Below are 27,168 nucleotides of genomic sequence, written 5' to 3'. Positions count from 1 at the left end.
CATACAGCACCTCACAATCCACGTACCCCATATATATAATACAGCACCTCACAATCCACGTACCCCACATATATAATACAGCACCTCACAATCCACGTACCCCACATATATACAATACAGCACCTCACAATCCACATACCCCACATATACAATACAGCACCACACAATCCACGTACCCCACATATACAATACAGCACCTCACAATCCACGTACCCCATATATATAATACAGCACCTCACAATCCATGTGCCCCATATATATAATACAGCACCTCACAATCCACGTACCCCACATATATATAATACAGCACCTCACAATCCACGTACCCCACATATACAATACAGCACCTCACAATCCACGTGCCCCATATATGTAATACAGCACCTCACAATCCATGTGCCCCATATATATAATACAGCACCTCACAATCCACATACAGCACCTCACAATCCACGTACCCCATATATATAATACAGCACCTCACAATCCACGTACCCCACATATACAATACAGCACCTCACAATCCACGTACCCCACATATACAATACAGCACCTCACAATCCACGTACCCCACATATATAATACAGCACCTCACAATCCACGTACCCCACATATATACAATACAGCACCTCACAATCCACATACCCCACATATATACAATACAGCACCTCACAATCCACATACCCCACATATACAATACAGCACCACACAATCCACGTACCCCACATATATAATACAGCACCTCACAATCCACGTACCCCATATATATAATACAGCACCTCACAATCCACGTACCCCACATATACAATACAGCACCTCACAATCCACGTACCCCACATATATACAATACAGCACCTCACAATCCACATACCCCATATATATAATACAGCACCTCACAATCCACGTACCCCATATATATAATACAGCACCTCACAATCCACGTACCCCACATATACAATACAGCACCTCACAATCCACGTACCCCACATATATACAATACAGCACCTCACAATCCACATACCCCATATACATAATACAGCACCTCACAATCCACGTACCCCACATATATAATACAGCACCTCACAATCCACGTACCCCACATATATACAATACAGCACCTCACAATCCACATACCCCATATACATAATACAGCACCTCACAATCCACGTACCCCACATATACAATACAGCACCTCACAATCCACGTACCCCACATAAACAATACAGCACCTCACAATCCACGTACCCCATATATATAATACAGCACCTCACAATCCACATACCCCACATATACAATACAGCACCTCACAATCCACGTACCCCACATAAACAATACAGCACCTCACAATCCACGTACCCCACATAAACAATACAGCACCTCACAATCCACGTACCCCACATATATAATACAGCACCTCACAATCCACGTACCCCACATATATAATACAGCACCTCACAATCCACGTACCCCATATATATAATACAGCACCTCACAATCCACATACCCCACATATACAATACAGCACCTCACAATCCACGTACCCCACATATATATAATACAGCACCTCACAATCCACATACCCCATATATAAAATACAGCACCTCACAATCCACATACCCCATATATATAATACAGCACCTCACAATCCACGTACCCCACATATATAATACAGCACCTCACAATCCACGTACCCCACATATACAATACAGCACCTCACAATCCACGTACCCCACATATACAATACAGCACCTCACAATCCACGTACCCCACATATACAATACAGCACCTCACAATCCACGTACCCCACATATACAATACAGCACCTCACAATCCACGTACCCCACATATACAATACAGCACCTCACAATCCATGTACCCCACATATATAATACAGCACCTCACAATCCACGTACCCCACATATATAATACAGCACCTCACAATCCACGTACCCCACATATATATAATACAGCACCTCACAATCCATGTACCCCATATATACAATACAGCACCTCACAATCCACGTACCCCACATATATAATACAGCACCTCACAATCCACGTACCCCACATATATATAATACAGCACCTCACAATCCATGTACCCCACATATATATAATACAGCACCTCACAATCCACGTACCCCACATATATATAATACAGCACCTCACAATCCATGTACCCCACATATATATAATACAGCACCTCACAATCCACGTACCCCATATATATAATACAGCACCTCACAATCCAAGTACCCCATCTATCTATATAATTCTTATCCCGTCTGTCTGTCTGTCTTGGAAATCCCGGGTCGCTGATTGGTCCGGCCGCGGCCAATCAGCGACGCGGCATTTCTGAAAAACATGGCAGCCGTTAGCGGCTCATGTGAGGCACAGAGGTCAGCGGCGATGCAGCCAGGATATGCAGCCGACTGCTCGCAGCATAAGGCCCCCGACCGCAGGCGCGCTGACCTACATGCGGCTATCGTCGGAAGATCAGCGGCTACGGCCGCTTATCCCCGGAGGACAAGTGTGACGCCCCTCCCCCCGCTCGATCCGGCTTCATACTTACCCCTCCCCTCCCCTCCTCTCTCCTCTCCTCTCCTCCCGTCCCCCCCCCCGCTCGATCAAGACCCCGGAGTCATAGTTACCCCTCCCCGTGCCTCCGCAGCAGCTCCTGTGTCTTCCGCTGCAGCTCTGGACGTCTCAGGTCAGAGGGCGCGGTGACGTCTTTACACCGCGCTCTCTCCTGAGCAGTCACAGCGCAGAGCGGGAAGACGCCAGCGACGCTGGAGTCCTTAGCAGCAGCTGAGAAGGGAGGCGAGTATTGGATTTTTTTTTTTTTGTATGGGGCCATAGGGGACCTTCATGGGGCACTATGGGGGGATGGGACATCCTGCATGGGGTATTATATGGGGGGAGAGGTGACATCCTACAAGGGCCATTATATGGGGGGAGAGGTGACATCCTACATGGGGCATTATATGGGGGAGAGGTGACATCCTACATGGGCATTATATGGGGGGAGAGGTGACATCCTACATGGGGCATTATATAGGGGAGAGGTGACATCCTGCATGGGGCATTATATGGGGGAAGAGGTGACATCTTGCATGGGGCATTATATGGGGGGAGAGGTGACATCCTGCATGGGGAATTATATGGGGGAGAGGCATTCTTCATGGGGCATTATATGGGGGAGAGGTGACATCCTACATGGGGTATTATATAGGGGGGATGTGACATCCTGCATGGGGCACTATAGTGGGATGTGACTTCCTGCATGGGGCATTATATAGGGGGGATGTGACATCCTGCATGGGGTATTATATACGGGGGATGTGACATCCTGCATGGGGTATTATATACGGGGGATGTGACTTCCTGCATGAGGCATTATAAAGGAGGGTCGGGAGACATATGCTAGAATACCCGATGCTTTAGAATCGGGCCACCATCTAGTATATATAATACAGCACCTCACAATCCACGTACCCCATATATAAAATACAGCACCTCACAATCCATGTGCCCCATATGTATATATAATACAGCACCTCACAATCCATGTGCCCCATATATATAATACAGCACCTCACAATCCATGTACCCCATATATATATATATATATATATATATATATATAATACAGCACCTCACAATCCATGTACCCCATATATATATATAATACAGCACCTCACAATCCACGTACCCCATATATATAATACAGCACCTCACAATCCACGTACCCCATATATATATATAATACAACACTTCACAATCCACGTGCCCCATATATATATATAATACAACACTTCACAATCCACGTGCCCCATATATATAATACAACACCTCACAATCCATGTGCCCCATATGTATATATAATACAACACCTCACAATCCACGTGCCCCATATATATAATACAGCACCTCACAATCCATGTGCCCCATATGTATATATAATACAACACCTCACAATCCACGTGCCCCATATATATAATACAACACCTCACAATCCATGTGCCCCATATGTATATATAATACAACACCTCACAATCCACGTGCCCCATATATATAATACAGCACCTCACAATCCACGTACCCCATATATATAAAACAACACCTCACAATCCATGTACCCCATATATATAATACAGCACCTCACAATCCACATAACCCATATATATAATACAGCACCTCACAATCCACGTGCCCCATATATATAATACAGCACTTCACAATCCACATACCCCATATATATAATACAGCACCTCACAATCCACATGCCCCATATATATAATACAGCACCTCACAATCCACATGCCCCATATATATAATACAGCACCTCACAATCCACGTACCCCATATATACAATACAGCACCTCACAATCCACGTACCCCATATATACAATACAGCACTTCACAATCCATGTGCCCCATATATATAATACAGCACCTCACAATCCACATACCCCATATATACAATACAGCACCTCACAATCCACGTACCCCATATATATAATACAGCACCTCACAATCCACATGCCCCATATATATAATACAGCACCTCACAATCCACGTACCCCATATATACAATACAGCACCTCACAATCCACGTACCCCATATATACAATACAGCACTTCACAATCCATGTGCCCCATATATATAATACAGCACCTCACAATCCACGTACCCCATATATACAATACAGCACCTCACAATCCACGTACCCCATATATATAATACAGCACCTCACAATCCACATACCCCATATATATAATACAGCACCTCACAATCCACGTACCCCATATATATAATACAGCACCTCACAATCCATGTGCCCCATATATATAATACAGCACCTCACAATCCACGTACCCCACATATACAATACAGCACCTCACAATCCACGTACCCCACATATACAATACAGCACCTCACAATCCACGTACCCCACATATACAATACAGCACCTCACAATCCACGTACCCCACATATACAATACAGCACCTCACAATCCACGTACCCCATATATATAATACAGCACCTCACAATCCACATACCCCATATATATAATACAGCACCTCACAATCCACGTACCCCATATATATAATACAGCACCTCACAATCCATGTGCCCCTTATATATAATACAGCACCTCACAATCCATGTACCCCATAAATAACACAGTAACTTATTACAGATAGGGTGAATGGATTGTGCCATTATTCATGAGGTATGTGGATTGTATTATTACTAGTGATGAGAGAGTATGTTCTATTAACCCTTTCGGTGAGTATGCTCGGGCTGAGCACCGAGTAGTGAATAGTTACAGCTGTTCGGTGATGTTTGAATCGCTCCCGTTTGCATGATTTGTCACGGTTTGACAGCTTTACTACATGTGAGGAATGTCTATTTCTTACACATTCCTCACATGTAATAAAGCTGTGAAACAGTTGCAAATCATGCACACGGGAGCGATTCAACCATATCACCGAGCAGCTGTAAATACTCAGAACAGAACATACTCGCTCAACACTAATTTATTACACATTACTTCATATATAATATTATGCAGGCCATGTGCAACGACACGGCCCCTGCAGCCCCGCAGGTAACGGCACACGGCCCCTGCAGCCCCGCAGGTAACGGCACACGGCCCCTGCAGCCCCGCAGGTAACGGCACACGGCCCCTGCAGCCCCGCAGGTAACGGCACACGGCCCCTGCAGCCCCGCAGGTAACGGCACACGGCCCCTGCAGCCCCGCAGGTAACGGCACACGGCCCCTGCAGCCCCGCAGGTAACGGCACACGGCCCCTGCAGCCCCTGTAGCAGCAGACAGCTCCTCGCCAGCCATTACCTCATGCTCGTTCCTCCGCAGATGCCCCCGCTGTCTCTCGCCCGTCGCTCCCGCAGGCCTATGGCCGCATATGTGACAGTGCAGTTACCGTTCACCATCTAGGCAGGCTTATGACATCACCTTCCCTCCGGTTCGCCGTTATTCCGGCCCGTCCTGCAGGACACACCACTACTCCCATAGTCCTTACTGTAATCCCATTCTGAACAATAAAAGCCGCACCCGCCCATTTTCCATCCTTCCCATCAATTAGCGGAATAATGAAATCCATGGAAAGCTATGCATGGATGACACTTAACGGGGGCGCACACGGTGGAACAAGTCCCCGGCGAGCATCCCACCTTTTGTCTATGCCAGACAGAAAATGATTGGGAAGAACACGAATTCGCTCACCATTATGCCTGCACTCAGCCCTTACCGGCAGCATCGGGAGGATTGTCAGAGGCACAGCAGAGGACGGAGAGATCCGAGCGAGAGCCACTGTGCTGGCGGCCGCCACCGACCGGAAATACCGTGCCTCAGGCGATGACCCAGCAGAGAATAACGGGAGAGGCGGAGCCAGCGCGCCGAAGGCGGTGTCTGTAAGGGAGCGGTGCGAAGGAGACAGTAACACACGGCCAGTGCAGCTGTGCTGCCACACTGGGGCGGAGCCTGCGCTGGGGGCGTGGTCACTTGTGCATATTGAGCAGTGGTACCTTGGGCAGGGCTTGTCATCGCTGCCGAGCATCATCAGGAGAGGCTGAATTATACTGCTAGGTGCCATTATTCACAGCCAGCATTATACTTTACAGGAAAATCGCTAAAATTATAAAGAACATCTAATACACAAATTGCCTCTTCATAGTAAAAGAGGACTTGTACTCTATAGCGCCACCTATTGGAAGGAGCAATCCTACAAGTCACAATCAACCCTTTAACTTGTTGTGCAATATGACTGAGGATAAAAGCCAAATCAGAATCTCAATTTGAAGACAAGGTGTTTCGGGCTGTTGGCCCTCATCAGTGCAAAGCATGAGATCTGATTTGGCTAGATGAGAGGCTCTGGACTGAGGTCTAAGGGGTAGCGTTTCTCCTTGTATGACACACCGACTCTGGCATGCCAAGGTAAGGAAGCTTATTCGCAATGCTCCTCTGGGCAATGTAATATGCAAATTGCCTCTTCAGAGAAAAAGAGGACTTGTACTCCCCCTTAGACATCAGTCAGAGCCTCTCATCTAGCCAAATCAGTTCTCATGCTTTGCACTGATGAGGGCCAACAGCCCGAAACACTGTGTCTGCAAACTGAGATTCTGATTTGGCTTTTATCCTAAGTCATATTGCACGACTCGTTAAAGGGTTGATTGTGACTTGTAGGATTGCTCCTTCCAATAGGTGGCGCTATAGAGTTCAAGTCCTCATTTTCTCTGAAGAGGCAATTTGCATTTTAAATTTCCCAGAGGAGCATTGCACGGCGAATAAGCCTCCTTACCTTGACGTGCCAGAGCTGGTGTGTCACTCTCCATAAGGAGAAACGCTACCCCTTAGACCTCAGTCCAGAGCCTCTCATCTAGCCAAATCAGTTCTCATGCTTTGCACTGATGAGGGCCAACAGCCTGAAACACCTTGTCTGCAAATTGAGATTCTGATTTGGCTTTTATCCTCAGTCATATTGCACAACTCGTTAAAGGGTTGATTGTGACTTGTAGGATTGTTCCTTCCAATAGGTGGCGCTATAGAGTACAAGTCCTCTTTTACTATGAAGAGGCAATTTGCATTTTAAATTTCCCGGAGGAGCATTGCATAGCAAATAAGCCTCCTTACCTTCCTTACCTTGACGAGCTAGAGCTGGTGTGTCACTCTCCATAAGGAGAAACGCTACCCCTTAGACCTCAATCCAGAGCCTCTCATCTAGCCAAATCAGCTCTCATGCTTTGCACTGATGAGGGCCAACAGCCCGAAACACCGTGTCTGCAAATTGAGATTCTGATTTGGCTTTTATCCTCAGTCATATTGCACAACAAGTTAAAGGGTTGATTGTGACTTGTAGGATTGTTCCTTCCAATAGGTGGTGCTATAGAGTACAGGTCCTCCTTTTCTCTGAAGAGGCAATTTGCATTTTAAATTTCCCAGAGGAGCATTGCATGGCAAATAAGCTTCCTTACCTTGGCATGCCAGAGTCGGTGTGTCACACAAGGAGAAACGTTACCCCTTAGACCTCAGTCCAGAGCCTCTCATCTAGCCAAATCAGTTCTTATGCTTTGCACTGACGAGGGCCAACAGCCCGAAACACCTTGTCTGCAAATTGAGATTCTGATTTGGCTTTTATCCTCAGTCATATTGCACAACTCGTTAAAGGGTTGGTTGTGACTTGTAGGATTGCTCCTTCCAATAGGTGGCGCTATAGAGTACAGGTCCTCCTTTTCTCTGAAGAGGCAATTTGCATTTTAAATTTCCCAGAGGAGCATTGCATGGCAAATAAGCCTCCTTACTTTGACGTGCTAGAGCTGGTGTGTCACTCTCCATAAGGAGAAACGCTACCCCTTAGACCTCAATCCAGAGCCTCTCATCTAGCCAAATCAGTTCTCGTAGTTTGCACTGACGAGGGTCAACAGCCCGAAACACCGTGTCTGCAAACTGAGATTCTGATTTGGCTTTTATCCTAAGTCATATTGCACGACTCGTTAAAGGGTTGATTGTGACTTGTAGGATTGCTGCTTCCAAAAGGTGGCGCTATAGAGTACAAGTCCTCCTTTTCTCTGAAGAGGCAATTTGCATATTACATTGCCCAGAGGAGTATTGTGAATAAGCTTCCTTACCTTGACATGCCAGAGTCGGTGTGTCACACAAGGAGAAACGCTACCCCTTAGACCTCAGTCCAGAGCCTCTCATCTAGCCAAATCAGTCCTCATACTTTGCACTGACGAGGGCCAACATCCCGAAACACCGTGTCTGCAAATTGAGATTCTGATTTGGCTTTTATCCTAAGTCTTATTGCACGACTCGTTATAGGGTTGATTGTGACTTGTAGGATTGCTACTTCCAATAGGTGGTGCTATAGAGTACAGGTCCTCCTTTTCTCTGAAGAGGCAATTTGCATATTAAATTTCCCAGAGGAGCATTGCATGGTGAATAAGCCTCCTTACCTTGATATGCCAGAGCTGGTGTGTCACTCTACATAAGGAGAAATGCTACCCCTTAGACTAAAGAACATCTAAACAGCTATCATTATTCACATCCCTAGTAAAGGGAATCTGTCTGCAAGTTTTTGCCCCCCCCACCTATCCAATCTGAGAGCAAACCAAAGTAGAGAAAGAGCTCCTAATGCCAATGATGTGTCACTTACTGGGCTGCTTGCTGTAGTTTTTATAATATCACTTATTACCAGGAGATGATCACTAGAGGACTAGTAAACTTGCTGTCAAGTAGTTAAGCATATTCATTAGCTCTGTATAACCCCACCCCCACCACTGATTGTACACAGAAAGCTGCCATTTGGTGTCTGGGGCTATACAGCGCTCAGAATTCAGAGAACTGGTAGATATGCAACAGATGAAACTGTGATTTTATTATATTTGCAGCAATCAGTAAACTGACACCTTACTGGAAGCAGGGTCTCTCTTCTACATCATGCAGCGCTCAAATGGGTTTTTAAAAACCTGGTGACAAAATTCTTTTAAAGTTATCCTTTGTAGGTGAAATACTGGACTGATTCTAGATTTTCTGCTGCCTGAGGCAAAAATATAAAAAGGTGACCCTCCCTGCAGTGTAATATAAATCTGCAATGAATAATTGCAATTTTATCATCATCTTTTTGGGTTCTTCTTTTGCTCTATTCGTTCATTGTTTAGTTTTAATAGGTGAGTTCAACTAGCAATTTCTTGGAACACTTATGCTATAAACTGTAATACCATATTATGGCAGTATACACTGTGTGCAGAATTATTAGGCAAGTTGTATTTTAGAGGATTATTTTTATTATTGATCAACAACTATGTTCTCAATCACCCCAAAAGACTCATAAATATCCAAGATTAATATTTTTGGAAGTTGGAGTGTTTTTTTTTTTAGATTTGGCTATTTTAGGAGGATATCTGTTTGTGCAGGTAACTATTACTGTGCAGAATTATTAGGCAACTTAATAAAAAACAAATATAATCCCATCTCACTTGCTTATTTTCACCAGGTAAACCAATATCAGTGCACAGAATTTAGAAATAAACATTTCTGACATGCAAAAACAGAAAACAAAAAAATTAGTGATCAATATAGCCACCTTTCTTTATGGTGACACTCAACAGCCTTCCATCCATAGATTCTGTCAGTTGCTTGATCTGTTTTCGATCAACATTGCGTGCAGCAGCCACCACAGCCTCCCAAACACTGTTCCGAGAGGTGTACTGTTTTCGCTCCCTGTAGATCTCACATTTTATGATGGACCACAGGTTCTCTATGGGGTTCAGATCAGGTGAACAAGGGGATCATGTCATTATTTTTTCTTTTTTTAGACCTGTACTGGCCAGCCACGCTGTGGAGTAGTTGGATGCATGTGATGGAGCATTGTCCTGCATGAAAATCATGTTTTTCTTGAACGATACCGACTTCTTCCTGTACCACTGCTTGAAGATGTTGTCTTCCAGAAACTGGCAGTAGGTCTGGGAGTTGAGCTTCACTCCATCCTCAACCCGAAAAGGTCCCACAAGTTCATCTTTGATGATACCAGCCCATACCAGTACCCCACCTTCACCTTGCTGGCGTCTGAGTCGGAGTGGAGCTCTCTGCCCTTTACTGATCCAGCCTCTGGCCCATCCATCTGGCGCATCAAGAGCCACTCTCATTTCATAAAACCATAAAACCTTTGAAAAATCAGTCTTAAGATATTTCTTGGCCCATTCTTGACGTTTTATGTTATGTTTCTTGTTCAAAGGTGGTCGTTTTTCAGCCTTCCTTACCTTGGCCATGTCCCTGAATATCGCACACCTTGTGCTTTTTGATACTCCAGTAACGTTGCAGCTCTGAAATATGGCAAAACTGGTGGCGGATGGCATCTTGGCAGCTTCACGCTTGATTTTCCTCAATTCATGGACAGTTATTTTGCGCCTTTTTTGGCCAACACGCTTCTTGTGACCCTGTTGACTATTTGACATGAAACGCTTGATTGTTCGGTGATCACGCTTCAAAAGTTTGGAAATTTCAAGACTACTGCATCCCTCTGCAAGACATCTCACAATTTTGGACTTTTCAGAGCCCGTCAAATCTCTCTTCTGACCCATTTTGCCAAAGGAAAGGAAGTTGCCTAATAATTAAGCACACCTTATATAGGGTGTTGATGTCATTAGTCAACACCCCTCCTCATTACAGAGATGCACATCACCAGATTTACTTAATTGGTAGTTGGCTCTCAAGCCTATGCAGCTTGGAGTAGGACGACATGTATAAAAAGTATCAAAGTGATCAAAACATGCATTTGCCTAATAATTCTGCACGCGGTGTATAGGGAAAATAGTAATAGTGTGAGGGGACAATATGGGGGGAATCTTCTGAGAGAACAGTATGGGGTAGAATAGTGTCAGAGGACAGTATGAGGAGGAGTGTGAGTGGTCAGTATGGGGATACTGTGAAGAGACAGAATGGGAGTACACTGTGGGGGGACAGTGTAGGGGGACTCTTGTGAGAGTAGAGTATTGGGGAGATGGGTGAGGGGACAATATGTGGGGGGGGGAGTGCCAGGACAGTGTGAGGGCACAGAAATGAGGGGACAGTTTGCAGCGTGGGGGGGGGAGTGCGAGGATAGGGCACAATACAGAGACTGGGCAGAATAAGGGGCACAGAGTGTGAAAGGTCAGGGGGAAGAGGGGCACCAATATGGAAAACGGGCAGCGTAGTGGGGGACACGTGCTAATAAAGGCAGACAGTGTGGCAGTTATTTGCTAATAAAGGAGGCCAGTGTTGCTGTTATAGCAAGTAAGGGTGGGCAGTGTTGATTATACTTCATAAGGGCCAATAGTGTGGAGGCAATATTTAAAAGGAGATGAGTGTGTGGAAGCCATGCACCATAAGAGGTACAGTGTGGTGGTCACATTTCATTTAAAATCCACAGTGAAGGGAAATTATTTATTCAGAGACACAGCATAGGGCATATATTATTATTTAGGAGACATTTTAGTAAGTGCACTGTTTGGGGATGTGCTGTAGAAGGCTAGAGAAGATGAAAGTCTGCAGAGATGAGCTGAGGCTGTGAAAAGTCATCATGTGTCTGGACAATATGTTGAAAAAAGGAAAGAGATTGATTCCAGTCAGAGATGATGTCAGCTATAACGCACCTGGATTTAAATGTTTATTTGTAGAAAGATACAAGATATCTCCTAAAGTAGAAATTCGAACTACTGGTCCAAAGGTAAAATGTAGTTGCAAGGGTAGATGAATAAAACATATTAAAATAATTAACCCTAAAATGCTAGTAAATGGGTATGGAAGTACAGCTTTGGCATATAACTGATAAGTGAAACAAGTGGGAGAATGTGGTCAGAGGAAGGGGACAGATCAACTAGGAAGAAGAGGAGGAGGGGGAGGGGAAATATTATTTGAAGAGGGCGAAGAGGTGTAGGAAACTAAATCTGCCCAGGTAATTACTAAGTAAGCTGTATTGTACCTGCCCGCAGGGGGTGGCATCCTAAAAGGACATAATGGCACCCCCACTGCACGTTGACTCACCCTGTCTAGAAATCCCTATAAAGCCCTACCTCTTATCAAAGAAAACAACTAAGGCTGTGTGCCCACTATGCGTTTTTCAAGCATTTTTGCAGCGAAGTTTCCGAAGCGAAAACGCTTAAAAAACGATTGGTAATACATGTCCCATGGTCCCTCATTGCAGAAAAATACGCAGCATGTCCATTAATTTTGCGGACACGCAGCGTAATTGCCGCCATTGATTTGCATTGAAACGCATATTATCCATGTCAGCACATTTGCACACACTGATAATATGCGTTTCTATGTGCGGATGGTACCCGGGTCTGGAGAAGAGGAGACTCTCCTCCTGACCCGGGTACCATAGAACCTGTTAAAAAAAGAATTTAAACTAAAAAATAAAGATTATACTCACCTTCCGATGTCCCCCAGTGTTTTCTCTGCTGCGTCCGGTCTGTTGTATCGGTCACGGTGGTGTGAAAGGACCTGCCATGATGTCATTGAGTCATGTGACAGGTCATGCGACCGCTGACGTCGGCAGTCACGTGACCTGTCACATGACTAAATGACGTAATGGCAGGTCCTTTTGACTCGCCCCCTGGGCCGTGGGGCACTCGGAACCGGGCTTCAGGGCAATGCTGGGAGTAGTAGTGGCGACCCGGTCCCGTGGCTCAGGGTGGTCAGACCAAATGCTGTGGCGGTGTATTGGTAGGTTTTGAAAGTCCGACTACACCACCCGTGGATTGCGGTCAGGGGGGACCGCCGCTGCAAGGCAGACCGCTAAGGCTGGTGTTGGGGATGCAGCAGGGAATAGTACAACTTCCCACGGGAGGAGTGTAGCCTCAGGGCAGTGTAATAGGATGTTGGGGGTGATGGTGCAGGCGCAGCAGTAACCACACAGAGTCCAATAATGCAGTCCAGGGTCTTTTACTGCAGATCTTATTGACGCGCCCCTGGGCCTGTGTCGCGCTGCGTTGCGCACGCGGGAGCTTACCCGGAGCCGGATCTCTTGAGGGTTGTAGTCTCGTGGCGGTGACCCGGTCCGTGCCCAGGGAGTCAAACTGAGCGGCGATGTAACAGCGGTAGATGTAGGACGACTACGCCACCCGTTGAATGCAGCTATGGAGCTGCCGCTGCAGGACAGTCCGCTGAGGCCGGTGGATGGATGGTGCAGCGTAGATGGTATAACCCCCAACGGGAGGGGTATGGCCTCAGGGCAGCAGATGTGGATGATGGGGGTAGCAGGAACCACTCAGAGACGGTGCGGTGTAATTCAGGGTCTTTACTGGTAACAACGATAGACCCTCCCGGAGTACTTGCTAATGAACGGGGCCTGGTCAGTCCTTGAGCAGATGGGATCTCCCCTGGCCAGGCGGAGTTGTAGGCCTCCCAAACTGACTGTACTCTTCTGGCTACCTTGCTAGAAGCGGATATAAGTAGCCCACGTCCCTGAGTGTACCGTGTGGTGCTCACCCGTATGGCCGGTGACTCGGGGCCTTCTAATGGCTTCCGCTCCACGATGGCGGTGCTGGTCCCACGCGTGTGACCGTGCCTTCGGGTTTCTGGGCCTGAGGACCTGAAATCCCCTGCCAGTCGGCTTCTGCTGCTGGGTAAGAGTTAGTCCCCACAGCCTCGGACGCCGGGTCCGGTAAGAAAGCTTCTCAGTCAGGGCGAGCTCTGCAGCTGCCAGCCCCTGACTCGTAGTAGTATTGCTTCTGCTGTTTCTTGTCTCTACTCTCCTTGAATGCTAACCCTGCTTCAGCCCCGGGTTTATATAGGGGAAGTTCTTCCCCTCCCAAGACTGGGCAGGAGGTGTGGCATGCACAGGATCCCTGACCAAAGGACCTCCCACCTGCTCTCAGACATAACATTACATTACTGTGGAAACCAGACCCCTGGGGTTCCACATTCCCCCCTAGTGAAATTTAGTACTCCGGGACTAAACATACTTTTAGAAAAACATAACAAGGTATAAACAATAATAATACAATAAGAAAAACACATAAAGATGGTTACGGCGTGTCCGTAACCGGGTGCAGTCTTTGAAGAAAAGCAAGGTGTCCATTTCACCAAAACAGGGAGACGTAACCAGGTAGGGGTCTGTCCTACCCCGAGTCCTTAACAGTCTCTAGTCCATCCTGGGTTACGCTCCAACTATGTACAAGGATTCCCGGTAAATCCACCAAGGATTCCTAAAAATAACTGGAAACACAAAATTATACACAAGCAACAATACACAGATAAACATAAATAAAACAATTTATACACTTCAAATCCTCCAGCGTGCGGGTAACTGGCCTCTAGTGGCCCTAGTGGACCTACGGAGCTGACTGTCTGGCCCTGAACTACAGGGTGTAGGAGCTGTCAAGGGTAAACTGGGCAGCTGTCTACCGGCTCTTTGTCTCACTAAGGGTACGGCAGGCTCACTATAAGCAGAGGGTTGATCCTCCTGTTCTGCTTGTGTGGAGTCTTCTGCCTCCTGGACCGGCTGTTCTTCCAGCTCTACCTGTTGCTCCGTAGGTGCTTGGGATGCTGGTTGGAGGAAGGTGAGTACGGGTACCACAACTGCACCATTGACTTGAGTCCAAGACCGAGGGAAGTCCCCGAGCACAGTACTAACCATATCTTCCCTTTCCTCTACGGGTCGATGGTCTTCTTGTTCCTCTTCAGGGTTCCTCAGTTGTTCGGGACACTTCTTCAGGTGGTCCCGGGATACAATGGCTGTGGTTTCCCCTCCGTCTTTACTGATGGTACAAACCTTCGGGTTCTCGTGGCTTGAGGGCAGTACGGTGTACGGGTCCTTCTCCCACTGGTCATCCAACTTGTGGAGCCGTCTCTTCCTCTTCAAGACCTGCTCTCCGGGTACCAGGGGAACAGCGGGAGCATACTGGTTGTAAGTTTTCTCTTGTCTTTCCCTAGCCTGACAGAGACTTCGCTCCACGCTCTCCTGTACTCTCCGGTACTGCTGCTGCCTCTCTGTGTCCCAGTCTGTTTCTGGTGAAGTGTCCTCGGGTGTCAGGACTCCCATTTCCAGGTCAACAGGTAACTTACCAGGTCTTGCCCTCATTAGGTAAGCCGGGGTACAGTTGGTGGAACCTACCGGGATGTGGTTGTATAGGTCCACCAGATCGGGCAACTTCTCAGGCCACAGGCTGCGTTCTTCCAGGGGCAACGTTTTTAGAAGATCCATTACCACCTGGTTCATTTTCTCACAAAGTCCATTAGTTTGCGGATGGTAGGGTGTCGTCCTTATCTTCCGGCAGCCATACAGATTGCAGAATTCCTGGAAGACCTCCGCTTCAAAGGCAGGTCCCTGGTCCGTCAGCACTTGGTCCGGGTACCCGTGTGGACAGCAAAAGTGCTGCTGGAAGGCTCTAGCTGCTGTTTGAGCCGTTAAGTCCTTGACGGGGACGACAACCAGAAACCGGGAGTAATGATCCACGATGGTTAACGCGTAGACGTAGCCACTTCTGCTTGGGGTCAGTTTTACATGATCCAAGGCTACCAGTTCCAACGGTTGCCGGGTGACGATGGACTGCAGGGGAGTCTTCTGGCTGGCACGGTCCTTCCTTCTCAGGTTGCACGGGCCACAGTCTCTGCACCACTTCTCGATGGTTCCCCTCATGCCTACCCAGTGGAACCGCTCGCGCAGCAGGAACTCCAGCTTCTTCCACCCGAAGTGTCCAGCTCCGTCGTGGTATGCCTCCATCACCATGGCTGCGTCTCTTCGTGGCACCACTACTTGCCAGAGTAATTCATGCGTCCGGGAGTTAACCATTCTGCGGCACAACTTCCCTTTGTAAAGGAACAGTCGACTCTTCTCTGCCCATAGTTGTTTGGCTTCCTCCGGAGCGTCTGGTTCAAGGCGAGCCTCCGGCCGAGTCAGCATCTCCTTCACCAGTCGGACGGCAGGGTCGCTGTCTTGCGTTTCCGCCCAGTTGTAGTGGGGTAAGGGGTTCAACGTAGCAGCCTGCTTACTCCTTACCCGGTGGGAATGCTGGATAGTCCCATGACGGTGGAACGCAGGGAGTTCAACTTCTTCCAGTCCCTCCGGATCTTCTCCTCCGTCCGGCAGGTTGGGCATCCTGGACAGGGCGTCCGCGTTGGTATTGGAGCGTCCTGCCCGGTATTTGATTGTGAACTCGTAGTTGGACAGACGGGCCATCCACCTCTGCTCCAGGGCACCGAGTCTTGCCGTGTCCAGGTGTGTCAACGGGTTGTTATCCGTGTACACGGTGAACCGGGAAGAAGCGAGGTAATGCTTAAAGCGCTCGGTGACTGCCCATACTACGGCCAGGAACTCTAACTTAAATGAGCTGTAATTCTCGGGGTTCCTTTCGGTGGGTCGCAGTTTTCGGCTGGCGTAGGCGATTACTCGTTCCTTCCCCTGCTGGATCTGGGACAGTACGGCTCCTAGCCCGATGTTACTGGCGTCGGTGTAGAGGATAAAGGGCTGGCTATAATCCGGGTACGCCAGGATTTCGTCCCCCGTGAGGGCCATCTTCAGCTGGCGGAAGGACTCTTCTTCCAGCTCCTCCCATTTGAAGGGCGGCTTCTGGTTCTTGGCCTTCCGGGACTGGCCTATCAGGAGGTCCTGCATAGGTGCTGCCTTTTTGGTGAAACCGGGAATAAACCTTCGGTAGTAGCCTACCAACCCGAGGAACTGCCGCACTTCTTTTACGCTGGAGGGGCTTGGCCATTCCTTAATTGCGGTGATCTTATCAGGGTCGGGAGCCACTCCGTCAGCGCTCACCACGTGTCCCAGGTACTGCACCTTTGGTTTCAGGAGGTGACACTTGGAGGGTTTCACCTTTAGGCCGTAACTTGCCAGAGCTTCGAACACTTCCACCAGGTGTTTCAGGTGGTCCTCATACGTCTTGGAATATACGATGACATCGTCCAGGTACAACAGGACCGTCTCGAAGTTTCTGTGGCCCAGACAACACTCCATTAGTCGTTGGAAGGTTCCCGGTGCGTTGCAGAGTCCGAACGGCATGCAGGTGAACTCGCTAAGTCCCATCGGGGTGGTGAATGCGGTCTTCTCCCGGTCCGCCTCTGCTACAGGAACCTGCCAGTACCCGCTAGTGAGATCCAAGGTAGAGAAGAAGTTAGCAGATCTTAAAGCAGCCAATGACTCCTCTATCCTTGGTAAGGGGTACGCATCCTTGTGTGTGATACGATTGATTTTCCGGTAATCTACACACATCCTCATGGTGTTGTCTTTCTTTCGGACTAAGACTAGTGGAGCTGCCCAGGGGCTACAGCTATCCCTGATCACCCCAGCCTCCTTCATGTCTCTAAGCATCCCCTTGGCGTGTTGGTAGTGGGCAGGGGGTACGGGTCGATACCTCTCTTTTATAGGAGGATGGTCTCCCGTGGGGATGTGGTGTTCTACCCCCTTGACTCGCCCGAAGTCTAACGGGTGTTTACTGAACACTCTCTCGTACTCCTGAACCACCCGATAGACTCCTTGTTTCTGGTGTGCGGGAGTGGAGTCAGTACCCAGATGTAGTTGCTGACACCAGTCCTCCATGTTTTTCTTAGAGCCGTTACCTTCCTCCGGGTGAGATGGAGGCAAGGGTTCCACAGATTGTATAGAATTTTGGTTAATGGTATATAATTTGGCTAGCGTGGCATACCGGGGCAGGTACACTTCCCTCTCCCCGATATTTATTATGCGAACGGGCACCCTCCCATGGCGTACATCAACCACCCCCCGTGCTGTCAAAATGGTGGGCCTACTGTCCGAGTAAACTGGTTCTACCATTGCCTGGTAATCTCTACCTCTCAGACCAATAGCTGCCCGGCACCAAATCATCATTTCACTTTTTGGGGGCATGGCAATAGGAAAAGGGTCACACATTCTTACGCTACCAATCTCACCGCCGGAGAGTTCCACCTGTTGCCGTCGCATCAGTGCCCGGATCTCTTTCTGGAGCACCCGCTGCTCGCCGGAGCTGGCGTTCTTGGCAACCTGCTGTAAAAGGAAAATCACCTCTGCAAGACAATTTTCAATTACATTAGTTCCTAGAGTTATTTTTGGGTGACTCTCGTGTTTGTCAATATCTACAATGATCAGTCCCTGTGCTGCCAGTTCGACTCTACCGATTTTGATGGTCACCTCTTTAAATCCGATCTGTGGCACGGGCTGGCCATTGCTGGCGATGATACTCAAGTCGTCGTCAGGGTAGCGGGTAATATCCGAGTCATTCCAGTACTGCTTAAAGAGCACGTACGGGATGGTGGTGACCTGTGACCCGGTGTCCAGTAGGGCACTCATAGGGATGCCATCCAGTACCACAGGCAAGACTGGACGTCCTCCCACATATCTGTCGCGCCAGTTCGATGGGCCTGGTGATCTTTTTCCTGGGGGTTGGCCCTCTACCCCAGGTTGTGCCCGTTTAAAGAACAGTACCTTGCCATATGTCCAGGTTGATTGCAGCGGCGGCAGATGGGTCGTCCGTCCTCGCTGTATCGGTCACTGGGTCTTCCTCTGGCTGGTGGGGTCCTCCTTGGTCGACGCCACGGGATGTCCTCCGGTCCGGATGCCAGCTGGATCTTCCCTGGGGTGGAAACCTGTAAAGACTGCACAGTTCGGGTTAGCGCAGCAACGCTCTTAGCTAGCTCTTGGACCTGATGGTGTAGGTCTGGAGCCGGGTCATTGTCCAAAGCCTGCGCATCAGCTCCCACAGGCCCTGCCGACAAGGGCGCCGCCTCCTGGTGGTAAGTGATAGCTGGGCGCCTGTGGGTCACAACGCCACCCGGTGCCGGTTCTCGGAGCACCCGGATGGCTCTGTCCTTGAACTGTGCAAAGCCCAGATGGGGATCCTGTAAGGCCATCGCCCGCAACTGGGTTCGGTGGGCATTACAATATAGTCCCTCTATAAATTGTTCGGTCAACAGCCTGTCCTCGTTTCCCACTCCATCAGGGTCGGTCTGCTTAATGGCCCTCAGGGCCTCTTGTAGGTTTAGTGCATAGTCCCTTATACTCTCATGCGCTCGCTGCTTGCACCCGTAGAATCTAAGCTTAATCTCGGCTGAGGTGCGGGTATCAAAGGTGTCCTTCAGCCGGGTTAGTATCCCTGCGACAGTCTTCCTCCCAGGTGGCCAGGATTTTACTTCCCTTTTGGCTGCCCCGGTTAGTTGGGCCACCAGGATGCTCACTTTTTGCTCTTCTGTGAGGGGGTACACCTGGAAGAGGCTATCCAGCTTTTCTCTAAAGTCATGCAGGGTATGTGACTCCCCTGAGTACTGGGGTAGCCAAGCTGCTCCCGGGATATAGGGCATGGTGAAGGGCATAACTGCAGCAGCGGTGGCGCTGGCGGGGGTTGAGGCAATGAAGCTCTCCTCCGCATCTGACATCTTCCTCCCCCCTAGTGGACCGTGGCCTACCTTGCGATGATCCTGTTCCGTAGGCCGCGGCTCCGCAGTAGATCGTCAGGGTTGAGGACCTTCCGTCGCGCTCCGGTGACGTCGGCGTCTGCTGGGCTCCTTCCAGGACCTTACGCAACGTCCGGACATGAGGCGGGGCTTCAGTTCTCGCGTGCTTTCGGAGTCCACGCCCCTCTTCTTCCCGCGCGGCGTCCTCAAGATGGCGTCCAACGGCGGGAAAACTCCACGGATGGCGGGAAGAAGGCTGAAGATGGCGCCGGATGGCGGGAATCTTCACAGATGGCGGGAAGAAGGCTGAAAATGGCGCCGGATGGCGGGAATCTTCACCGATGGCGGGAAAACTTCACGGATGGTAAGTTTTAAAAGTCTCTTTTTCAGGCACGCAGTACCCGGTGGTTGCGGGCACGAAATCCTGCCGACTACGCCAAAGTTGACGCGCCCCTGGGCCTGTGTCGCGCTGCGTTGCGCACGCGGGAGCTTACCCGGAGCCGGATCTCTTGAGGGTTGTAGTCTCGTGGCGGTGACCCGGTCCGTGCCCAGGGAGTCAAACTGAGCGGCGATGTAACAGCGGTAGATGTAGGACGACTACGCCACCCGTTGAATGCAGCTATGGAGCTGCCGCTGCAGGACAGTCCGCTGAGGCCGGTGGATGGATGGTGCAGCGTAGATGGTATAACCCCCAACGGGAGGGGTATGGCCTCAGGGCAGCAGATGTGGATGATGGGGGTAGCAGGAACCACTCAGAGACGGTGCGGTGTAATTCAGGGTCTTTACTGGTAACAACGATAGACCCTCCCGGAGTACTTGCTAATGAACGGGGCCTGGTCAGTCCTTGAGCAGATGGGATCTCCCCTGGCCAGGCGGAGTTGTAGGCCTCCCAAACTGACTGTACTCTTCTGGCTACCTTGCTAGAAGCGGATATAAGTAGCCCCCGTCCCTGAGTGTACCGTGTGGTGCTCACCCGTATGGCCGGTGACTCGGGGCCTTCTAATGGCTTCCGCTCCACGATGGCGGTGCTGGTCCCACGCGTGTGACCGTGCCTTCGGGTTTCTGGGCCTGAGGACCTGAAATCCCCTGCCTGTCGGCTTCTGCTGCTGGGTAAGAGTTAGTCCCCACAGCCTCGGACGCCGGGTCCGGTAAGAAAGCTTCTCAGTCAGGGCGAGCTCTGCAGCTGCCAGCCCCTGACTCGTAGTAGTATTGCTTCTGCTGTTTCTTGTCTCTACTCTCCTTGAATGCTAACCCTGCTTCAGCCCCGGGTTTATATAGGGGAAGTTCTTCCCCTCCCAAGACTGGGCAGGAGGTGTGGCATGCACAGGATCCCTGACCAAAGGACCTCCCACCTGCTCTCAGACATAACATTACATTACTGTGGAAACCAGACCCCTGGGGTTCCACATTATCACAGACCCACCAGGAGTACAGGGTAGGAATGGACAAGGGTGTCTGAGGGCATTCGGGCGAGCTCCACTGGTCAGGGTGAGTGGGTAGGCCTACCGTTCTCTCTCTGCCCTTGCTGACTATCTCCCCCTTTAGTGGTATGATAGCCCACGTCCCTGAGCTTGACGTGTACTATGCCTGTATGGCTTGCGACTCGGGCCTTAGGTACCTGTAGCTTCTCTGTGCTGTACCGGTCCCTCTGTGTGGCGGAGCTTCCAGGCTTCTTATGCCAAGGGACCTAAAATCCCTCGCAGGTAGATGATCTGCTGCAGGACTTGCAATCCTGACAGCCTCGGACCCCAGTGTCCGGTGTGTAGTTCCCTTTCAACCAGGAATGGCTCTCGTCGCCTCTGTCCCTGACTTTCTGTTCCTCCTTTGGCTCCTAGACTCCTCAGCTGCGGCTGACCTGTCCCTCTCTTCTGGGAACCCTTCTGGATGCTTCAGAAGTGGGTCCTGGTCTCTCTAACCCTGCCCTCAGTACCAGCTTTTATAGGGGCAGCCTGCTCCTCCTACTGGCCTGGGACAGGAGGTGCTGCATGCAAATGGTCCATGACCAGAGAACCTCCCTCCTGCTCTCAGACACAGCCTTACAAGTTTGTGGCATCCAGGCCTGGGGTGACACATTCCCCCCTAGTAAAGCTTAGTACTCCGGGACTAAACAAGAAACACAGATACAGGGTATAAATTATAACATAAACACAACAGAGAAGAAAACAACAAACAACACCACATATTGAGTTCTTTAGGTCACAGTATGGTCTGTGACCGGGTGTCCATTTCACCCAATAAGGCGAAGTCTCAACCGGTGCAGGGACCTGTCCAAAGCAAACCCCAAACGGTGGCCCTGGGCGTGGCTGCAAGGCGAAGCAAACTACTTTGGACCACTCGGGACCACGCCAGACAGGTTTTTCTTCCGTGGCCGTCTTCGCAAAAGGCACCAGGTGCAACTATTTACAACGTAGTTCCGGTTATCCAAAGTTCATAACCTGTCAGTCCATATATCTAGAAAAACTGGAGAAATAACTATTAGTTACAGGCAACAAACATATTAAATATATACATGGTACATTTAGAGCTTGTACCTATATCCTCCAGCGAGCTGGCATTTGACCCCTAGTGCTCCTGGTTGACCTCCTTAACCCACTGTCTGGTGGTGGACCAACCTGGCTTTCCCCACTATCATTGAGGGTACAGCTACTAGCTGGGTGTACAGGCAGGGCAGGCAGCTGTCTGCGAGTCCTTTGGCTTGCCGCAGGCATGGCAGGCTCACTGTCAGCACAGGGTTGACTCTCCTGGGCTGCTGGCGTGGGTTCTTCCGCCTCTGGGGCTGCTTGCTCTTCTCGTTCTTCCTGTCCTCCTGTAGGCTCCTGCTGGGTAGGCTGAAGGAAGTGTAGGACGGGTACCACTATTGCGCCATTTATCTGAGTCCAGGTCCGGGGGAACTCTCCGAGAACTGTGCTGCTCATCTCTTCCTTGTCCTCTGCGGGTTCAAGGTCATCTTGATCTTCACTTGGACTCTGTAGTTGCTCGGGGCACCGTTTTAGGTGGTCTCTGGAAACAGTACTAGTGGTTTCTCCTCCATCCTTGGTGATCACACATACCTTCGGGTTGTCATGGTCGGACTGCAGTACTGTGTACGGGTCTCTTTCCCACTGGTCGTCCAGCTTGTGAAGCCTTCTCTTCCGCTTCAGGACCTGCTCACCAGGTTCCAGGGGACCAGCAGGGGCGTGTTGGTTGAAGAGCCTCTCTTGCTTCTCTCTCGCTTGAGCCAGACTCCTCTCCACACTCTCCTGTACCTTCTTGTACTGTAGCCGCCGTTCCGTATCCCAGTCCGCGTCTGGGGAGGTGTCCTCAGGTGTCAGGACTCCCATTTCCAGGTCGATCGGCAGCTTACCTGGTCTTGCTCGCATCAGGTAAGCCGGGGTGCAATTTGTAGCATTCACCGGGATATGGTTGTACAAGTCAATCAGGTCTGGCAGCTTCTCCGGCCACAGGCTGCGTTCTTCCAGGGGTAACGTCTTGAGGAGATCGATGACGATATTGTTCATTTTCTCACACAGCCCGTTGGTTTGCAGGTGGTAAGGCGTTGTCAGAATCTTCCTACAGCCGTAGAGGTTGCAGAACTCCTGGAATACTTCAGCCTCAAATGCTGGACCTTGATCTGTCAAGACCTGTTCCGGATACCCATGTGGACGGCATAAGTGTTGCTGGAAGGCTCTGGCCGCTGTTTGGGCTGTCAGGTCTTTAACAGGAACCACTACCAGGAACCGGGAGTAATGGTCCACAATTGTCAGGGCATAGACGTAGCCCGACCGGCTTGGAGCCAATTTCACATGGTCCAGAGCTACCAGCTCAAGAGGCTGCCTGGTGACGATGGGCCTCAAGGGTGTCTGTTGGCTGGTACGGTCCTTCCTTTTGAGGTGACATGGGCCGCAGTCCCTGCTCCACTTCTCTATGGCCCTTCTCATGCCGACCCAATAGAACCGCTCCCTCAGTAGGAACTCCAGTTTCTTCCACCCGAAGGGTCCCGCTCTGTCATGGTAGGCCTCCAGGACCATTGCTGCATCTCGCCTTGGGACCACTATCTGCCAGGTCAGCTCGTGCGTCTGGTGGTTGACAAGCCTCCTACACAGCTTACCCTCGTAGAGGAATAGCCTGCTTTTCTCCTTCCATATCTGCTTGGCTTCCTCTGGAGCGTCCGGGCCAGGGCTAGCGTCTTCCTGGGTTAACATGTCTTTCACCAGGCGTATTGCAGGGTTGCTATCTTGCGTTTCAGCCCAGCCGTGGTGGGGTAAGGGGTTGAACATGACAGTGGTTAAGTCTTTGTCTCTTACCCGGTGAGAATACTGAGTGGCCCCATACCGGTGGAACGCAGGGAGCTCTATTTCCTCCAGCTCTTCCGAGTCGTCTTCTCCTTCAGGTAGGTGAGGCATTCTTGATAGGGCATCTGCGTTGGCGTTAGTTCTGCCTGCCCGGTATTTGATTGTGAAGTTATAATTGGATAGTTGGGCCATCCACCGCTGTTCTAGGGCACCTAGTCTTGCATTGTCCAGATGTGTCAACGGGTTGTTGTCCGTGTACATGGTGAACTTTGCGGAGGCCAGGTAATGCTTAAACTGCTCTGTGATAGCCCACACCACTGCCAAGATTTCTAGCTTGAAGGAGCTGTAGTTCTCCGGGTTTCTTTCAGTGGGCCTCAGCTTCTGGCTGGCATACGCGATCACCCTTTCTCTGCCCTGTTGGTTCTGTGACAGTACGGCTCCCAGCCCCACATTACTGGCATCTGTGTGAAGGATAAAAGGCTGGCCATAATCGGGATAGGCCAGGATCTCATCCCCCGTGAGGACCATCTTCAACTGGCGGAAGGACTCCTCTTCTGGCTTGTCCCACTTGAAGGGTGGCTTGTGACTTCTGGATTTAGATTGCCCTATCAGGAGGTCCTGCATAGGGGCTGCCATCTTAGTGAACCTGGGGATGAACCTTCGGTAGTAGCCTACCAACCCGAGGAATTGCCTCACTTCCTTGATGTTAGAGAGGCTTGTCCAGCTCTTGATGGCTGTGACTTTGTCGGGGTCGGGGGCTACTCCCTCTGCACTCACCACGTGTCCTAGGTACTGGACCTTCGGTTTTAACAGGTGGCACTTTGAAGGCTTCACTTTCAGGCCGTAGCCTGCCAGGGCTTCGAACACCTCGGCCAGGTGCCTTAGATGGTCCTCGTAAGTCTTCGAATAGACGATCACGTCGTCCAGGTAAAGGAGGACAGTCTCGAAGTTTCGGTGCCCTAGACAGCATTCCATCAGCCTCTGGAAGGTCCCTGGTGCATTGCAGAGCCCGAAGGGCATACAGTTGAACTCACTCAGTCCCATCGGGGTGGTGAAGGCGGTCTTCTCCTTGTCAGCCTCTGCCACAGGAACCTGCCAGTACCCGCTAGTAAGGTCCAAAGTAATGAAGAAATTAGCTGATTTTAGAGCTGCTAAAGTCTCCTCTATCCTAGGTAGCGGATACGCATCTTTATGGGTGATACGATTGATTTGCCTATAGTCCATGCACATTCTCATGGTACCGTCTTTCTTTTTTACCAAAACTAAGGGAGCTGCCCAGGGGCTACAGCTATCTCTAATGACCCCAGCTTCTTTCATTTCTCTAAGAATACCCTTGACGTTCTGATAATGTGCAGGGGGTACAGGCCTGTGTCTCTCTTTTATTGGTGGGTGGCTCCCCGTGGGGATATGGTGTTCTATCCCTTTTAGTCTGCCGAAGTCTAGCGGGTGCTTACTAAAGATTCTCTCGTACTCCTGTACCACCCGGTAGACTCCTTGCTTTTGGTGCAGGGGAGTGGAGTCAGCACCCACATGGAGTTTCTGGCACCAGTCCTCCTTTTGTTTCTGGGAGCCATTACCCTCCTCCGGAGGAGATGGAGGCAACGGTTCCACGGCCCTGATAGCTTTGTGCTCAACAGCAAACAGTTTGGCAAGTGTAGCGTACCTGGGTAAGTGTACCTCCCTCTCCTCAATGTTGAGAATGCGAACGGGCACCCTCCCGTGACGGACATCAACCTCTCCCCGGGCTGTCAAAATGGTGGGTCTGCTGTCTGAGTACACGGGTTCTACCATGGCTTGGTAGTCTCTGCCTCTCAACCCGATTGCAGTCCGACACCAGATCATCATTTCACTTTTGGGAGGCATGGAAATGGGGAATGGGTCACTCATTCTTACGCTACCAATCTCACCACCAGACAGTTCTACCTGCTGCCGTCTCATCAGGGCTCTTATCTCTTTCTGGAGGACCCTCTGTTGGCTGGAGCTCGCATTCATCACCACCTGCTGTAAAATCACAATTACTTCTGAAAGACAGTTTTCAATCACATTAGTACCCAAGGTTATTCTAGGGTGACTTTCACGACGGTCAATGTCCACAATGATTACTCCCTGTGCTGGCAGTTCCACCTTACCAATCTTGATGGTCATCTCTCTGAACCCCACCTGCGGCACGGGTTGGCCATTACTGGCAATGATGCTTAAGTCATCGTCTGAATAACGGGTTATATCCGCGTCACTCCAGTACCGCTTGAAAAGTACGTAAGGGATGGTAGTCACTTGAGACCCGGTGTCCAGCAGTGCACTCATGGGGATACCGTCCAGCACTACGGGTAAGACCGGGCATCCCCCCACATACTTATCACGCCAATTAGACGGGCCTGATGACCTTATGCATGGGGGTTGGCCCTCTGCCCCAGGTCGGACCCATTTAAAGTACAGTACCTTGCTATGTGTCCTGGCTGACTGCAGCGGCGGCAAATCAGCTGTCCATCCTCAGTGTAGCGGTCGGCGGGCCTCCCTCTGAACGGCGGGATCCTCCTCTGTCGACGCCACGGGACATCCTCCGGACTGGAAGCCAGCTCGATTGGTCTTGACGGTTCCACTTGCAACGACTGTACGGTCCTGGTTAATGCAGCCACACTCTTTGTTAGCTCCTGGACCTGATGGTGCAGGTCTGCAGGCTGGGATGGATTTAGGGCCTGTGCATCAGCCCCCACAAGGTCTGCGGGGTAGGGCGCTGCCCCCTGGTGGTAAGTGATGGCAGGGCGCCGGGAAGCTACAGCGCCACCTGTTGCGGGTTCTCTGAGCACCCGGATGGCCCGATCCTTGAACTGCGCAAAAGTCAAATCGGGGTTCTGTAGGGCCATGAGGCGCAGCTGAGTCCTGTAGGCGCTGGACAGCAGACCTTCTATGAACTGGTCAGTCAACAGTTTATCAGTGTCCTGCACGCTACCAGGGTCAGCTTGTTTGATAGCTCTCAGGGCTTCTTGCAGGTT

At 50.1% G+C, this 27,168-nt stretch overlaps 1 protein-coding gene across 1 annotated transcript in view; it reads right to left on the bottom strand.

Moving 5' to 3' along the window:
• The window catches only part of PTPRS (protein tyrosine phosphatase receptor type S), a 600,332-nt gene extending 593,816 nt beyond the window's left edge, over nucleotides 1–6,516 (bottom strand). The window contains exon 1 of the mRNA XM_073652674.1: nucleotides 6,252–6,516. The gene's annotated coding sequence lies outside the window, so the exon portion shown is untranslated. The remainder of the gene's footprint in view (nucleotides 1–6,251) is intronic.
• Nucleotides 6,517–27,168: the final 20,652 nt, after the last annotated feature.

Source organism: Phyllobates terribilis, unplaced genomic scaffold, assembly GCF_046119375.1.
Source record: "Phyllobates terribilis strain yellow unplaced genomic scaffold, ASM4611937v1 Scaffold_1__5_contigs__length_1240528914, whole genome shotgun sequence".
Taxonomy (NCBI): domain Eukaryota; kingdom Metazoa; phylum Chordata; class Amphibia; order Anura; family Dendrobatidae; genus Phyllobates; species Phyllobates terribilis.
The sequence above is the reverse complement of the archived record's forward strand: the minus strand, read 5'-3'. Positions and strand labels throughout refer to the sequence as shown.